The 12,673-nt window shown below is 39.6% G+C and overlaps 1 long non-coding RNA gene across 2 annotated transcripts in view; it reads left to right on the top strand.

Annotated features, from left to right (window-relative positions):
• LOC309846500 overlaps nt 1–12,673 on the top strand; it is a 233,847-nt gene that overhangs the window by 6,782 nt on the left and 214,392 nt on the right. For both annotated transcript variants that reach the window (XR_014301964.1, XR_014301965.1), the window contains exon 2: nt 5,002–5,265. This is a non-coding gene — a long non-coding RNA (uncharacterized lncRNA). The remainder of the gene's footprint in view (nt 1–5,001; nt 5,266–12,673) is intronic.

Here is a 12,673-nt window from a genome sequence, read left to right as displayed (position 1 = left end):
AAAAAACATATAAAAGGAAAAATGACAATATAAATGTATACATAGAAAATTTGGGGGGATTTATCAAAAAAGATCCTAGAACCAACATTTGACTTTAGCATGGTCACAGAATAGAGGATTGATATAGAGAAATTAATTGCATTATATGTAATAGCAATACATGATATGAAGATTGAATTTAAAAACCCACTGCTGGCAACAGCATCAAAATATTAAGTTACTAGATGTAAGTATGTGCAAGAACTTCTCCCTGAAAACTAAAAAAGTTACTGAGCAAAACTGAAGATCTACATAAGGGAATAAATAAACTATATTCATGGATTGGAAGATTAAGTATGTTAATGTAAATTTAATATAAGATGTAAAATTCCCTAAATTCTTCCTAGAGATTTTCAGTGTAATCTCATAATCCCAACGCTTTTTTTCTTCTAAAAATTGGCAAGCTGATTCTAAGATTATTTGGAAATACAAAGGATCTAGAAAAGGAAAGAAAGAAAGGAAGGGAGGGAGGGTGGAGGGGAAGGAAGGATCTTAAAGAGGAGAAACAAGTTAAAAGGTATATACTACCTGATTTCAGAACCCATCATGAAGTTAAACGAATGAAGAAAGTGTGATGGTGGCTAACAATAGATCTTTAATGTTTATATATATTTTTATTGCTTTTTTTTTTAAAGATTTTTTTTATTTATTTGACAGAGACACACAGCAAGAGAGGGAACACAAGCAGGGGGAGTGGGAGAGGGTCAAACAGGCTTCCCACCGAGCAGGGAGCCCTGTGTGGGACTTGACCCCATTGTCTGGGGATCATGACCTGAGCCAAAGGCAGAGGCCCAAGGGCTGAGCTACCCAGGCGCCCCCTGGATCTTTAAGGTTTATGAAACAGAATAGAGAGTTTAGAAATAGACAAGGGGCACCTGGGTGGCTCAGTGGGTTAAGCCACTGCCTTCGGCTCAGGTCATGATCTCAGGGTCTTGGGATCGAGCCCCGCATCGGGCTCTCTGCTCAGCAGGGAGCCTGCTTCCTCCTCTCTCTCTCTGCTTGCCTCTCTGACTACTTGTAATCTCTCTCTGTCAAATAAATAAATAAAATCTTTAAAAAAAAAAAAAGAAATAGACAAAAGTTATAAAATCAGTGTGATTTTTAACATGAGGAAAATACATAAATGGCCAATAAACATGTGAAAAATTACACATTATTAGTCATCAGGGGAATGCAAATTTATATGAAAATATCATTATACTTCTGAAATGGCTTAAATTTAAAAAGCCTGACAACACTAAATGTTGGCTACGATGTTACGCAATTAGAATTCTCTTCTGTTGCTGGCAGGAGTATGAAATGGTACAACCGATTTGGAAACTGGCCGTTTCTTTTAAATTGAAACATGCTTTGACCTTATAACCAAATAATTCTACTTCTAAGTATTTAATCAAGACAAATGAAAACATATGTCCACAAAAGACTTTTATACACATATTCATTGCTGCTCTATTAATGCCCCGAACTGAAGGAATCCAAATGGGCACCAATAAGACAATGCAAAAACTGTATCGTAGCCATCAAAGGAAACTGTCCTTAACAGTATAAAGGAAGTATTTGAAGCTTAGTGGGATGGATGCCTGCTTAGTTAGCTTTCTCTTGCTTGGGTTGAGGGGGTTGGGGTTTAGGTGCACTATTGTGAATGTTCAGGAATGATGGTAAGAAAGGAGGGGCATCCTACAGTGCTGCATGTCACGTCCTTCGGGAGTCAGTCATCACATTCCTTGAGTTATTTTCTGTAATAGAGTTGTTTTCTTCTTTACTGGTGGGTGAATTTCTTGAGGATAATAATGGCCTTATTCATCATCTTATCTTTCCTCCCTGAAGTTTATCATAAAGTGAGGTAGCGTTCAATGAAAAGATGCTGAAAGAGGGAGCAAATTTGCCTCTGGAGGTTTTATTATCACTACTTCTGCTGAGATACAAAGTTTTGTTATTCAAAAAACAACAACAAATGTAAACAACAGTTACAAAGTGAATTTTTAAAAAACTTTACTCTCAAGAGAAGGGGACATAAAACAAGCCCAGTATAAAAATGGAAAAAACTCTTGACTAAAAGTGACATTTAAAAACCAGATTGAAAAGATAAGAGAGAAAAAGGAGAGGGAAATCAGATACCCAAGCTTTCTGAACTTAGAAAGGAAAAAAGCAGAAGAGATAGATCAAAAAATCAAAACTCCATTAAGGGAAACAAATGGGAAGTAAAGGGAATAGAGTGTCCCTGCAAGATACAGAAGCATTTTGATTGAGCTGTTGAAACAGAGGAAGGTTGCAAGAAAACAGGGAGAGGTCGTAAAAAAACAGGGAGGTTACCTGAAAACGGCCCACTGGTACTGGGCAGCGAAGCTGGGATTGACATTTGCTTTGATCTCACCGTCCATTTAATGATCTGCTGTCTAGATTATGCACCTCTTGATATTTACCCATAAACTGTGATAAGCAGCTTAGAATAATGCCTGCCTGTGAAGGATCCATGCTACAACTCAGCCACCTTGCATTTTTCTAGCCACAGTCATGTCCCATCAAACTCTTTAACACTGACCTTGAGACCACATGGCTTCACTGTTGAGTGGGTTCCCTTCAAAACTCGTGCTGTAGGGGCACCTGGGTGGCTCAGTGGGTTAAAGCCTCTGCCTTCGGCTCAGGTCATGATCCCAGAGTCCTGGGATCGAGCCCCGCATTGGGCTCTCTGCTCAGCGGGGAGCCTGCTTCCTCCTCCTCTCTGCCTGCCTCTCTGCTTACTTGTGATCTCTGTCTGTCAAATAAATCAATAAAATCTTTAAAAAAAAAAAAAAAACCATGCTGTAAATTCTGGTGTCTTCCACATCTGAGAGGATCAGTGTGAGGTGTATTCTTTCGCGTATACAAGAATGAATAGGAAGGAGGAAAGTAAAATAATGACTACTTTGATAGCAGAATGTGTGGCCCTCCTCCTTGGATATTATCTGGCATTTGAAGGCCTCAAAATATTTACTGTGGTGTGAGGGGCAAGCTGCCTCTCTTCCACTGTCCCCTTCTACAAAATCAAAATCGGGTTTAGATTTTATTTTTAAATATAACATTCAAAGAGAGTTGATAGTTTTTTTTTTTGTTTTTTTGTTTTTGTTTTTGTTTTTTTGACAGAGAGATCACAAGTAGGCAGAGAGTCAGGCAGAGAGAGAGAGAGAAAGAGAGAGAAGCAGGCTCCCCGCTGAGCAAAGAGCCCCATGTGGGGCTTGATCCCAGGACACTGAGATCATGACCCGAGCTGAAGGCAGCGGCTTAATCCACTGAGCCACCCAGGTGCCCGGAGAGTTGATAGTTTTGAAAGAAGGATGGTACATGAACAAAATGCTTTCAGAATGAGGGTGTCCTGAATCATATATGAAACATGCAAATATTTCAACAGAAGCAAAAATCGCCTGAACCTGGACAAATCATTGAGGGTTTGGTTGATCTATAAACAAAACTTTGGGTGAAGAAAATCTGGAAGAAAAGAGGCAATTATTTTATGCTTTGGGAATTTGGTTATTCGTTTCACATTTGCTGCTATTAAAACAAAACAAAACAAAAAGCCTATCACAGATGTAGTGGCTTCAAAACCCACCAGCGTCTTAACTTGTAGTTCTGTAGGTCAGAAGTCTAGCATGAGCCTCACAGGGCTAAAATCAAGGCGTCTGCAGGGCACCGCTCCTTTCTGAAGGCTGGAGGGAAGAACTCATTCCCTTGCCTTTTCAGCATCTACAGACTGCTCACACTCCTTAGGTCTTGGCCCCTTCTGCCTCCTTCTTCCAACTGGGCAATGGTAGGTGGACCCCTTCTCGCCTCCCATCTCTAACTTCCCCTTCTGTCTCCTTTGACTGCTTTTAAGAATCCTTGTGATTACATTGGGCCCACCTGGATCATCTATTTTCAAGTCAGTTTGATGAGCAATCTTCATTCCAGCTGCGACCTTAATTTCCCTTGTGATGTAACATAACATACTGGGAATTAGGGTGGGGACATCTCTGGAGGATTATTATTCTGCTTGCCAGGGCTGGCTTGTGATTTCTGCCTCTGACACAGCATGCTATATGATGGCAGTCCCTCCTGAACTTGGACAGTCCCCGCTACATTTGCTTTAAAAATATACACGTTCCAGCCCATGTATAGAATCGACCCTGGCACCTTATAGGTTTGAGGCTATTAAAATAGGCAAAGTGTTTGTGAGCCTCCTTTTTAAACTTTTTGGGTCTTTACACACCAAAACTAAGTTATGAAAACTTGATAATCCTGCTAATCCAAAAAATTATTTAGTAATTATGCTTATAGTTAGTGCATGTAAGGGTCCGGGTGCTATGTCCTGTCATCAAAGAATCTTTAGACTTTATAAAACAGTGAACCAGTCATCCATCTACCCATCCTTCCATGCTGCTAAATTCTATTGCATGTTCAGTATGGGCAAGCCCTGTGCTGGGCCACAGGTGATTACAGTGGTTCCTGTACCCAGAAGCTATTACAGATGCAGATTCCATTTCTACCTGAGCTCCAGCATATTGCCAAGTGTCCCTTACCCCACTTCTAAAAAAATCATTTTGCTGCTGAAATGAACAGCTCTGCATTACCTTTGCACTACCCAATCAAGGTAGCCAGAAATCTGTTCACATATGAATTTTAGGAAGGAGATATTCTGTTTCAGCTTATATGGATTTAATTTGCCACAAAAGTGATTGGATATACTCTTTGAGCCCTTATGGCCACTTGAAGATACTGACTATTGCCAACAGTTCTCTGCAAGACGCTTTTGATCCATCAACTCCTAAGAAGAAAAAACAGAAAACCTATTGTTGTTAACATGATGAACCAGCCTTGTAATAAAAGAAATTCAAGCAATGTTTTACCAAATGGTGCCCTCCATAAAAAGAGTTTTTTTTTTTTTCTTTCTGTCACAGGCAGCAAGAAAGCATTTGTTTGAATGACCATTTCCTTCTCTTGCTTTTGTAGGGCAGCCAAAGCCATTTTAGGATGGTGAGAGACATGCCGCCAGCACATTGGAAATGCGTCTCTGGTGGACAGGAAACAGTATGAGTCACACTCGAAGTTCTCTGTTGTTCGGAAGGGGTGAAACCACTTTGACTTCAGGAGGACTGAAGGTGTTAGGAGCTGCTTGGCATTTTGACTGTGTTTTCTGAGACGAATATGTATGTACGACTGCCTGGGGAGAAACCACACACAACAGAGCCTGAAGCGACTAACGACTAACACCAGGTGATATATTGCCCTTACCATTAGTCATATGGTATGCAGTGTAAACAGAGTGAAGCAATTTGCTACTTTCCTGGGTTCCATTATGTATATGTGTTTATTTAATCAGGACTAAATGATATTACGTGAAGTTCCCCTTGCCCTCCTGAGGAATCCAGATTCAACACTTTCAGCGCTGTTCAGTGCTGGAGAGCGAAGAAAGTGTAACCATAGTGATGGAATGGAAATGATTTTCTTTGTTCAGAGGCTTCAATATCCAACAGACATTACAGTTTTCAAGGTCAAAAATATATTAGGATGAGATAAAAATTAAAGAAAAATGTGCTGGCTTAGCTACAAAAGCTAATTTAGTTTATGCATTATAAATTATGTTAAAATGACTAAAATGAGATTTCTCAGCAAGAACTAAATGTGTGGTTTCACAAAACTAATTTCCAAAGATGAACATGATTACAGAATTTAGCTTTAAAAGCTTTTCAGGCCATCCGAAAAAACAGCAAAGCTATCAATTATCAGACTTTAGTGGTGCCTCTGTCAGAAATATAATGGTATTTTTAGCATTCTGCTCAGCGTTTACTAAATTAAGAATGTCTACAAACAAATCAATTAATTGGGACATTATTTAATTAAGTAAAACATATGATCTGCCAAAGAACCTTAAGCAGACGATTATAACAAACATCCCAGTAGCCTTCTCCTATTGTGGGAGATAGCAGGCCAGCAGTAAAAAGATGGAAACTACAGGAAATGAAATGTTGATCAAACAAGCAAACATAGCCTCATGCTTTTCTGATTCATACTGCATACTTATGTAATTTTAAAAAGTGCTTGTTTTGAAAATCTGTGATTTCCTGGGAGAAGGTCACTGCTATCTGTCAGTCATTCCAGTGCTATTAGGTGGACGTGTGTAATATGTGAGGTGGATATATTTTTTTTTTGGTAGCAATGCATATATAAACATAAAATAATCTATATTCTCATACATGGCACACTTAAGTCCCTGGGTGCCAGGAAGTTACTGGGTTCCTGTTTTTTTGCTTTCTGTAAACAGTTCAGATCCAGAGAAAGGTTATTTTGGACCCCACTATCAGCCAGACGCTTTCCCACCAACCATCCCATTCAGCCTTTCAGCAGTTCTGTGAGTTAGGTATCAAGACCTCAGTTTTAAAGATGTTATTGATTTATTTGACAGACAGAGATCACAAGTAGGCAGAGAGGCAGGCAGAGAGAGAGGAGGAAACAGGCTCCCTGCCAAGCAGAGAGCCCAATGTGGGGCTCCATCCCAAGACCTGAGCCGAAGGCAGAGGCTTTAACCCACTGAGCTACCCAGGCGCCCCTCAAGACCTCAGTTTTAAAAGGGAGTCTGAAGTTCCAGGAGATGAAGTACTTTGCCAGTACTCAAACACCTGGTAATTTCAGAGCTAGGATTTAGATCCGTGATACTGATACTGAGTCCTGAACACTTCCCATTATTCCAGTATGGACTAACACAGATTGAAATGTGGTTGCACAAGAAGATGCCACCATGTTGGCCAACAGAGTCCTTAAAATAATACTGTCTTCAAAGAGAGTAAGCAGTGATTTGGTTGGGGAAGGAGTAGGTGAGCCGTGGATTACTGTTTGGGCAAATCAGAGTATCTAATTGCCTAATTCCATGAGGTAACATGGGAAAGGTAAGACTGCCCATTCACCTACAAACAACCCAGAGTAATGTTCTATCGTTACTTGAAGTAATTGCAAGTATGGACCAAAAGGAAGTTAAATGAAGTAAGTTGGAGAGCAGCGGCGTGATACCAGGAACAGATGTGCAAATAGCGATGTTATGACCTGTTAGAAATTTTAAGGTCGAATTCCTCCCTTTTTGTTGGTGAATATTATCTTCTGGCACATAACAGAATAATGAGCTTGCATATTGGGCAATATTCTCATGAACTCTATCAAACACTTTAAAATAATTTTCAGAACTCATTTGATCCTGAGCCAGTATTATTGGTCCTACCCAGGTGATTGTCCCCATTCAGGCCATTTGGTCTTCTGGTGCCCTTTGTTCTTTCTTTGTTCCCTTTTCTCCTCTCAGATCCGGGTGTGTCCCTGTTATGATTATGCATCTGAGCTGTCTTCTCCTGCTGGGTTTATCTTTCTGAAAATTCCTCGCACAAGACATGAATGAAAGTCTGCAAATCAGGGACACCTGATAATCTGCAAGTGATCAGGAAACCAGGAGAACATGAAAGTGCTTTCAAATTCTTGTCTCCCCTAAATATTAATTTTTAAGTCAAAGCTTTGTTACCTGTTAGTATCTGCATTTTTATTACTAAGTAATAGATTAAACTTTTAATGAAATGCCATGTGAGAAATTGACAACTTTCCACTCAGTGCCAAGAATAAAAGAACTTACTATGTCTGTCATCAAACTGGAGAGAAAGCATCTTATTGCTCAGCCCATCCCTGATGACTGGGTGGGTGTTGGCTGTCCTGGCAGGAGCTATAGGAAGGAGCCCAGATGGACTTCACTCTCTGCTCAGGAGAGACAGTGTGTGACCAAAATGCTTTGCTCTAATTAGGGTAATTTTGTATGCGATGGGGAGAAACAACCCCTTAAATATCAGTGTGGGATTCAATAGCAAAATATGTCTAGACATTTGAAGCCTTCCATACTGAAAGAAGTTATTGAAAAATGATTCATTTTTACATCCTCCACCTGCTGCCTGATTCTTCATAATATTGATTTGTGAGAGAAAGAACTTTCCCAAATGATAGTACTGAGATGGGTTGCTAATAAGATACATAATTTTAAGCACTCAGCCGAATTGAGCATCAACTATGTGTTAGATGCTGTTCAGAAAAATCCGAGTAACTGTCTTTATTGTCTCAATTCCATTTTCATAACATTTTCTTTTGTCCTTCATACCATTCAGAGTTTAGGATCACTTAAATATGGATGATGTTTTATTTTTTTTTTTTTTTTACCCCAGAGCAGGAAATTATAACCTTGAAAATGTGCTTTTCATTTAAAGATAGATATTTATTATCATAAAATTAAAGTTGTTTTTTCTCTTATCTCACTTATCTGGATACTTTAGAGACAGTGTTTTAGATATTCTTCTGCATCCATTGGTTGTTTTTTTTTTTTTTTTTTTTGTCGTTGTTTTTTGTTTTTTACCTGTAATTACAAGAATAAGGTCTAATAGTGTTTAAAAAAATACTTTGTTTTTCTCACCCATCAAGGAGTCAGAATATAGTTGGCTACTCTTGTTTGTGCAGCTTGATGTCAGGGGCAGCATCTCTGTGATTTTCTTTACCTTTTCCTGATCATCACAAGATGGTTGCTGCTGCTCCAAACATCAAGCCTATATTCATGTAGAAAGTAGAAGGGCAGGTGTAGTGCTAGAGATGTATGCTTCTTTTATCCTACAGCAAAACTTTCCAGATACTCTATCTAGCAAACTTCAGCTTACCCAAATTATTTGGCTAAAACTCAGGCATCTGGCCCTTCCTGGCTTCTAAGAATCTGAGACAGTGAGTAGGTTGGTCTTTTGGGAATGGGTCTCAGTTTACCTATCCAATAGTGCCTTACATCTCTTGCAAACTACTTTCTATTTTAACGAGTAGGATTGATGCTGGGACTGAGGGAAATAAGCTGTAACTTGAGGCTTTATTGTATCGGAAAAGAAAATGGACTTAAAATTGTATCATCTGGGTTTAAATCTCAACTCTGTAGTTCCCAGGTTATGATCCTAAGCAAGCTACTTACTTCTACAAGCATCAGTTTCCTCGTCTATAAAAGGAGATAAGAATTCCTCTCTGGAGATATGCTGAGGATGAAATGAATAAGATGTCTTAGAGTATCAAGTACAGATTTGAACAGACAGAAATTCACAAATTCATGTTTTCATTATTTCTTTCATTCATATAATCAGTTGGCCAAAATAAATTGTATTTCAGAAAAGCAATTAAGAAGAGAACCTCACCACTGGTTAGGTTTGTGTCTGTGAGGCCAAAGATGCAGTAGTTGCTCATTTCAGTGTCTTGTTCCTGAGGTGGGGTGTGTGTATGTGGGGGGGGGGGGGGGTTGGGTTTACTCCTGCCTCTAGATGGTGATGAGGCAGGGAAGGAGGGAAGAAGAAAATGAACTTTTATTGACCATTGCCTACATGTCTCTCTTAACTTCACATTGTTTTTTACCTGATGAAGCAGATACTCCTTTTCTCCCATGTTAAACCAAGCTATTAAGCTACAAGCAGAATGGCTTTGACCTCTCATCTTTCTAAGTTGCATGTATTATACCATTTTTCCATGTTATTCAGGCTCTTACATCCCTGGGAACCCATCGTCAGTTCCTGGAGTCTGGGTGGAAACACGAAGACAGTTTTGTTAAATACTGCTCAGGGTTGCACACCAAATCTTTCCTTACTTTCAACCTCCAACTGATATTCCACAAATAGTTTGATACCTAATTCTCTCTCTCCTGAGAGTGTATTTCTTTCCTATCTTGACTTCTTCCATCCAGTTCCTATCAGAGGGAAAGATAGCCATTTCTCAAGACTAATTTGGAATCTGAACTTTAGGAACTATTGTCCACTTCTTCAAGTGCTGCCACCTCTCTGAAGTTCACTGTGCCATCTTTGCTGGTGTCTCCAGATGTAGCCAACATGGCATATCTACATTTGCTGTGGGTTTATTCCTCAGACCTGTGATCTGGAAACCTTGCCATATATAGGTTATAGAACACTGTCATGGACAGTCATTTCTTTCTTTTCTTTTTTTTTTTTTTTAAAGATTTTATTTATTTATTTGTCAGAGAGAGAGAGAGCGAGAGGGAGCACAAGCAGACAGAGTGGAAGGCAGAGTCAGAGGGAGAAGCAGGCTTCCCATGGAGCAAGGAGCCCGATGTGGGACTCGATCCCAGGACGCTGGGATCATGACCTGAGCCAAAGGCAGCTGCTTAACCAACTGAGCCACCCAGGCGTCCCATGGACAGTCATTTCTAAATATGAACATGTGAACATAAATATGGCTTCTGGACAAGGAAATACAATCTCTTTTGTCCTGTGCTCTTCCCTCTATCCATCTCTTTCTTCCTCCATCCTTGTCTCTGCTTTTCTCCTCCCTCTCTACCTCTCCCTCTCCTGCGTATCTGAATAATCTGCAGGAGAGGGGCACTTTGAGAGATGAATGGTAATCTGTATGTACCACACTGATGTATCACAGACTGCAAAATGATCCCTCCTGAAGAATGGTACATGCAATCAAACCCGTCATTAAGTTGTTGCCAGACACACTCTGATCAGCTTCTGTAAAAGATCAAAATAGGCATGATGATTAAAGCTAAATACAATTCCTGGCTTTCCTCTAGAAGGAGCTGGTGGTCAGGCTAGAGAAAAGCAACTGTGCGATTGGTAAAAAACTAGTGAGAAAGCTCTAAATGTCGGCAGCATCACAAGGCTCGGTGGAGCTGAGCAATTCATCCTAAACCTGTGGAATTAAAAAAATACCAGAAACTCCCAGGAAAATACCAGAGAAACAACTGCTATGCACCTTATCTCGATGCTATTTGTTCATGCTACAGTGCTAACATCTTGATTTTGGTCCTGGAAATATTTAAAAATTTTATGAATTTTCAACCACCCATTTATTTATCTATCCACCTCCCATTAAAATTTGCTGGGCTTATATTATGTACCAAATGTTGTTTCAGGTATTGGGAATGCAGAATTAAATGGGTATTGTCCCTAACCTCAAGGAACTCACAATCTAATGGAGAAAATACCTGTAGAAGCCAAATAGTCACACTTAGTGCAGAAGTACTAATTTGAAGATATATATGTGACATGATAGTAAGGAAGAAAGCATACATGATAATAGGGAAAATTAGCATGAGGAGTTAATCAGCCTACCTAGATCCATGTCAGAAAACCAGCGGACAGGTTGACAATGCAAGAAAGAAGGCCACTGTGAAGCTCTTGGGTCAGGAGCTTCACAGCACCAACCATATAACTTCTTTGCCTGATAGGCAAGGCTCACTATTCCATAGTTGGCTCTCAATTCCAATTGATAGTTCCCAGAACATCTCTTATTGTTTTATATGTTCATGTCGTTGCATACACTGTTTTTCCCACTTGATACCTTCCTTCTTTCATTTGTCCTCATATCCACCTGATATCTAGAGTGTACCACCCTAGGATGTGGGATTGACTTCATTCTTCATTGGGTGTCAGCTCAGTTGTTACCTATTCAGGGATATCTTCCTTTTGCACTTGGTCTAAAGTGGCAACTCCATCTGCATTCGCCATCACATCATTCTTTTTTTAATTTTCATCATGGCACTTTTCTTATATTTTCTAAATCTGAATTTCTAGTTCATTTATTTCTTTCCTATATGTGTAGACCTTGATTAACAAGTAAATACCATGACACAGGGACTTGGACAGTCTCAGTCACTGCTGTATTTTATGGTCTAGAATCAAGTCTGGTGTGTAACAGGTGCTTACTAAATATTTGTTGAATTGATGAAATAATTAATGAGCAGACCAATTTTTCCCACTAGGGTGCATGCCTCTTGGGAGAAGGGCTCATCACTTTTTTCCTGCATATTCTACATACCTGGCATACTCTCTCACACATAGTAGATGCTCAATAAATATTTGTTGCCTGGATGAATGGGTGCCAAGGAAATTCTTTCCATCACCAGTCAATTCAGTCATTTCCTCCCAATACAATTAAAGATTATTCGACACTACTTGGCACACAATTTACGATTCCTGCTAGAAAATCAAAGAGAATCATTTTGGGCAAATCTATTTTGAGGAGACTTTTTATTGTTAGTATCTTTATCAAACAATTTCACCTTTGTATCAGAGAGAGGTCATTTAGTATCAGATTTCCTGGTGGAGGAAGCTTCACTGTTCCGACCTTTCTCCAAAGGCTCAAGGGGAGAATGGGAAAATGGGAGTCATTTTCTCTCTTAAAACAACGCCAAGGTGTGAAACCTTCACTTGAATGGAAAGTAGTAAACAAATTTTGTTCTCTGGCACTATTATCTCCTCAGAAAGAACTTTTCTGACCACCCTGTTTAAAGTGGGTACCCCCTGCCACTGGCTCAGCTCCTTGTTTTTCCCCCATAATAGTATTGCTAATGTTTCATTATGACTTACCTTCTTCTCCACATACCCCCAAAGCCTGCTGTTTTGTAATCTTTGTGATGGCGGGTATATATCTTCTTTCCACTCCTGCAATGCCAGCCCCTAGCACAATGTTGGATACACAGAAGTAATAAACATTGGTTGAAGAAGTAAGTAATGCTCTGGTATAGGGCATACCCATTAGTAACATTTACCCTCAGGCCACAGTACACATATAAATGTGGTAGTTTGTGATTTATGCATAATCTCCTGTGTACAGATATAACTCC

Source organism: Mustela nivalis (genome assembly GCF_964662115.1).
Source record: "Mustela nivalis genome assembly, chromosome: 13".
In the NCBI taxonomy this organism is placed as follows: Eukaryota; Metazoa; Chordata; class Mammalia; order Carnivora; family Mustelidae; genus Mustela; species Mustela nivalis.
Note: the sequence above shows the minus strand (reverse complement) of the source record. Positions and strands in the feature narration are given on the sequence as shown.